The sequence below is a fragment of the Meles meles genome, chromosome 17, assembly GCF_922984935.1.
Source record: "Meles meles chromosome 17, mMelMel3.1 paternal haplotype, whole genome shotgun sequence".
Taxonomy (NCBI): domain Eukaryota; kingdom Metazoa; phylum Chordata; class Mammalia; order Carnivora; family Mustelidae; genus Meles; species Meles meles.
This window is the reverse complement of record NC_060082.1, coordinates 803,915-809,914: the sequence shown is the minus strand read 5'-3', so window position 1 is coordinate 809,914 and position 6,000 is coordinate 803,915.

The following is a 6,000-nucleotide window of genomic DNA, read 5'->3' as shown; positions in this document are numbered from 1 at the left end:
AAATCTCAGAGCGGCTCTGGTTTGTTTCTTTTCTTTTTATTCCGGTATAGTTACCGCCGGGTCACATTAGCCTCAGGTGCCCAACACAGCCACTCGACCGTTGCGTGGGTTAAGAGAATGGCCACCGCGGGAGGCGATGGCGTGTGGCAAGCATTTCACACCGTATCCCTGCATCAAATTAGATCACATCGGGCGGCTGAAATACACACGCATTTTATGTGTCAATTATACTTCAGTAGAGCTGGGGCGGGGTAGGAAGAAAGTTAGAACCACAACAATAATCCAAAATAAAATGAAATGCCCCCGAGTCGGGCGAGGGGGCCATACGTCAGCACAACGGGGCCAACCAGAGCCTTGTCCCGTGTGACCCCACCTTTGCCGAGCCTAACCCGACAGCGGTGAGCCCGCAGGTGCACGGCACACGGCAGCCAGACACCCCCCACCGCGGCGAGGTCGCCGGGGGCAAGCCAAGTGTGAAGGGAAGTCAAGAGATGGGAGACCCCGAGGCAAGATGTCGCTCTGCAGGCCTCGCAGCTGTGACCGCGAGACCGGCGTCGGCGTCGACATCCCAGTTGTGACCGACGCACGGCCGGTGTGCAGAGCGTGTCCCCGCGTGGAGGACAGGTGCCGGAGTTCTGGGGCTCTTGGGGTATCAGGCTGACGACTTAGTCTCCGGTGGTTTGGGAAGGGGGGAGACGGTACTAGCGACGTTTCCGTCAGTTTGTGATCTTAAAATTAAAAGGTAAACTCCCTTTTTAAAAAAGGAATGCCGGTTCCGGCGCCAGATTCCTGGGGCTGTAGCCCAGCATCCTCCAGTAGTCATGGGATCCTGGATCTGACTGAACTCTGGTCTCTGTTTTTGTATCTTTCCAAGAGTAGTACGGTGATACCTACTTTGTGGGGTTATTATGAGGATTATTTATTATGAGAACAATAAATGTCGTATATAACAGAGTAACAAATTCGTAATAGGAATCATTCAATTTATCACCCAGACTGGGATTCCTTTCAGAGTAAAAGGGGTGTTGACTGCTGATTCCTCAGGGAGATCATCAAAATGACCTTTTTGAGCAACGTTCAGTTGGTTGCTTAATGTGAGAAGTGGGGCCCCTACGTGGACAAACCACTTCCTCAGTCCTCTCCGAAGAACTTCCTCTCAGAAGGAGGCAGTCGTGGATGCCAGTTGGGAAGCTCTGGAGGGATGGTTTCTGGGAGGGTGACTGGGACGACCAAGACCGTGACGTAACAGTTCAGGGTGGTGAACGGAGGGAGGCTAGGGTTTTGAAGGGGGCCTCAAGCAGCAGAGAGGCCTCTGTTGAGCCAGTTGAGTGATCGATCAGCTGCTGGGAAAAGGGGCTCTGACCCCGACGACCCGCTGAGCAGTCCAGATTCAGAGAGATGGAGTCTCTGGAAATTCCTGAAACAAACAGCAAAGCTATTTGCCCCCTTCATCTTCTTGGGCATGACTTTCTTGGAGTTCAAGTCACGTTAATGCAGTCTTGGTTTTTAATCCTGTTAAACTACGTGGGGCCGTAGCTTGTCTCCATTTGGTTGGCCATTACCCAGACGTGGGGACCACAGGCATAAACCGGGATATATGGTAACCCTACCTACCACGAGACAGATACCAAATCCACACAGCAAAGGGATAATTATCTGCATTTGGCAGATGGAGGAAAGCTTCCTGGAGGGGATCAGAGTCGATGTCGGTTGTGAACAGTCAGCAGGAGCTCACCAGATGACAGAGTGAAGGAGGCTGACATGGGGTGGGGCGATGGGAAGAAGTGAACCCAGTACAAAGAGCCCGGCCCTCCTGGGGAGCTAGACAGCACTGCAGGGGTGAGTGGAGCGGGACGGGGAGGATCCTGGCTGCCTCATTAGACAATCCGGGCTCCTTCCCAACGATGATCGTGAACCACTGGAGAGTAGTAAGCGGGTCGCGTGTCTACACAAGGACGTGGGCAGTCAAAGAGCTGCATCTCGGGAAGACAGATTGCCAGGAAGCAACAGGGAACAGGTGTTTCATTTGGGAGGGAAATGGGAGCCTGAACTAAGTTCAGTGAGAGCGGACGGAAGAGAAGTCAGCAGTGAGGCGACTCCCCACTGAGGGGTCGCTGGGGGCCGAGGAGAGGAAGAAGGGGATTTTGTTGGATTTGCAACTGATGTGCTAGGAATTGCCCTATCCATGAACACGGTTCATCCTTTTTTAAGAAATTATTTGATAACATGGTACAATTTTCTTCATAGAGAGCTTACATGTGTCTTGTCTATTCCTACATGTAACAGGTTGCTTTGCTATCATACATGTATCTTAAAGCCTCAATTCCCTGTCCCAAGCTGATGGGATAAATGTGGCTATTAACACAGCAGCCTGTTTTATCACTGGGCCAAAGACCCAGCCACTCTGGGACGCCAGTGTTTAGAGAGAACCGCACCAGCCGGGATGGCAGCCAAGTGGCCGAATACGAAGTGGAGTGGTTCCCGGCTTCTTTCCTCGGGGACAGCAGGACCACACACGCCCCACGCTGTCTCTTCTCCCAGAGAGAAGCTGCATGGGAGCCCTGGTCACTGCGAGGCGGTGAGGGGCTGCGGCACCCCAAAAGGAGCCCCTGAAAGGCTTCTCTCTGGGAAGCGGTGCTGCTTGTTGAAACACTACTCACCAGTAGCAGTGGGCGAGGAGGGAAGCTTTGGCTCGCCCTGAGGTCCAAACCCATGCGGGAAACACATGACCCTTGGATGCCCGAAACTGCCCGTGTTCTCATCCCAGTGCCTGGGTTTGTGTTTCGTTGTGGTTGTCGGTGGTGGTGGTGGGGACCCGGGAACTGAGTAAGGAAGTCACTACCGAATTTGCGGGAAGCGGTGAAGTCACACACAAGCAGAATCTTGGTAACGAGGTGGACAAGTTACAATGAATGAAGGACTATTTCAGAAACAGCTCGGGTGCTATGGGGTAAGGAGCGACGATTTTATCTAGCACTTTTTCACTCCCAAAGTCCTTTCCAGCTGTTACACCATGTGATCCTCCCAGCAACTCCGTGAGCAAAAGGAGATCATTATCCTGGTTACAGAGCTGTGAACACTGAGACCCCGGCGATTTCAGGACATGGCCAGAGCAGGTCCCAGAGGAGCACCCAGCAGAGCCGGTCAGAGGCTCTGAGGCCCCGGAAACAGGGCCCTTTCCCTGTGCCTGTTACCCAGGAATCTCCCCTCAGCTGAGCACGGTGACTTGCCAGACTGAAAAGTGAACAGGAAGACTGCTGGGGTGGAGAATAAGAAAGGAACCAAAGACACATGTAACTACGGTTGTTGCGCGAACCCAAGGAAGTATTTTAGCCCCATTGATCAGAGAGTCGTAGGGGAGCGTATGGTAAAAGAGACTTCGGACAACGAACCTGGCCTGAGAGACATGAGTGCAAGTGTTTCCTCCCCTGCGTCGCTGGTCCACAGCCTGCCCTCAGTGGGGACCTCAGCCCCGCCCCAAAGCCACTTACACCTGCCTGGTTTGGGGGTGATTCTTTCTAAGCCGATGGAACCGTAAACAGGCCACACATCCGCTGGGTGGCCTCCTACACTCTTGGGCTGGGACGACAGTGATATAAAGTAGATTTGCTTTCGTTAAATATGGCCTCAGACACAGACGGGCGCTTCCGCGTGGTAACGACGCTACTCCCAACAGAACACCGTTCTTCCTGGAACAAAATGGAGAAATTTGGTGCCAGCTGCCGAAGTAGCTTCAAGCTTCATCCAAAAATACTGAAGACTCTCTAAGAAAAGTTGTGTTTTTTAACCATTGGGACATTAAAAGAAATTGGATACAAAGACCACACTGAGAATTGGTTTAGTCCTCACTGGCTGAAGACAGGAGAGTGGGAGGGGACCCTCTGAGTGACACAGGGACCGTTGGGATTGAGTGAGTTCCCCTCAGGTCCTCGCAGCCGATAGCTAGCATTTCTTCTCCTGTTTTGCATTTTTATTTTTTCTGAAAGTGGATCTTTTTTTAACATAAAAGAATATTCTGCTTATAGATCAGTCTCCTCCTTACGACTTTCTCCCCTAGTAACTTGGAGTGACCTAACTGCAGGCCTAGGGCTTACATTTTAAGAGACATTTGTTCTCCTTTAAAAAGAAAACAAATGTGAGGGGATATGTTTGTTGGCCGACTGGTTAGACATCGGAGGCGGCTTTTAGTTTTTGAGACGAGTGACTAACTTGTTCACTGAGGTGCCTCGCGGTCAATACAGAGCGCGCTCACCTCAACCCCGAAACGTTTTCACTATGTGTCTTGTTTGGCTTTAAAGGACCTTCTAGAAACTGTTTCCAAGAAAGCTGTATCTCAAGGTCAGTATTTCTTCCACTTCCAATTTTGCTTTGTTTCTGTCAAACTCAACCGAAGACCCGTGGAACGCAGGTCCCAGGCAGCTGGTTCCAGGCCGCTTCTCCGTCGCTCGCCCCAGATCAGGCCCAGGGCCTCACAGGGCAGGGCTCGCCGTCATCCCTCCCTCCTTGGCTCGCTCCCCCGGGGACTAGCTGGCCTCTGGAAGGGCTGAGCTCGCAGCCGTCCTCCATCACAGCGGCGGCAAGGGGAAGCCTCCCGAGCCCCTCACGGGGTGGGGAAGGCCCCGCGGCCGCGTGGGGGAACCAGGCCCACCCTGGGGAGGGCAGCAGCCCCGGCTGACCTTAGATGCATCCCAGAAAGGGGTTCTGCTGGCCCCAAGGCACAGTGGACCCGCCACAGCAGACACTCGCTTCCCTGCTTCTAAAGCCTTTCTCTGGGGCGTGGGAGTAGAAGTCAACTAAGATTTTCTTCTGTACGTGTCAGATTCTCGGGGAAGACCACGTTACAAACAAGGAAGGACAATGACGACAGTTTCGCTTCTAAGGCTGGAGCTGCAGGGAAAGGAGACGAAGGGTAGGGCCAGGACGGCGGCTGGAGCAGGATCCTAGCGGCTCCGAGGGAGGCGGGGAGAAACGAGGGTTCCGTTACCCTGCAGGGCAGGCGGGAGCGGGCTGAAGGGGGACAGCGACGGAGGGGTCGTGCTGGGGCAGGAACCTTCCGAAGTCAGTGGATCTTCACGGAGCGCTCCGTGCCCGCGGACACTCAGTCTGCAGCAGGTAACGATGCGTGACTGTGACGGTTCCGGTCACCGGGTGAAGGGAGGACAGAGCGGCTCCCCCCGCGAACCGGGCGGGACACGGCACACAGGAAACGGGCAGATGTGGACAGATCCGACCTCATTATAATTAAAAACATGCAAGCAATGCGTGACAGCACAGGCCGGGTTGGGAGGTGAGAGACAGACTGGGGAAAAGGTTTGTGTGCAGGAGGCAGACGGCTGCGCAGCAAACCCCCACCTCGGCCGCTCAGGGCGCCGGGACCGCTGGGGAGACTGGCGGGGGCCGAGACGAAACCCTGACGGAGAGTCTGTTGCAGAAATGGCACGACCGTCTGCGCTCCCTCTTCCCCCAGGGCTGCCTCTCGCTCCCTAGCGGGGGGCCTTGAGCTTTCGCACCTGGTCTAGGGTCACCAGATCCAGCAGAGGCGAGAGCGCCTGTTAGGAGGACGGAGGGATACAGGGAGAGCTTCTGTTTTGAGCAGTAAGACGCCTCGGCCCTCTCGCCCTGCTCGACTTCCAGAAAGCCAGCAACCAGGTTTGTGCCTCCAGGCAGGAAACTGGAAGGTTCTTCACCGGGGGAATCTGAACACGCTTAAGAGAGGGGAAAAACAATCCAAAGACACGGACACCGGGGGTTCTCCAGGTCACCCTCTGAGGTCCTCAGTCTCGGGTGCACGTTAGATCTCCGGGGACCTTTTGAAATGTCACAGCTTTGTCCCCTTTTTGGTGCTGGTTTTCTGTGCCTTGCTCCTCTGGGCTTGACGTGGGCCCAAGGCTTTTCTCTATTTTATCAGTTATTTCAAAGGACGACTTGCACCCTTACGGAGTCTGCTGTGACTTGTGCTCTGTCTCGTACTCTGCATTATCGCGGTCCTTCTACTCTGTT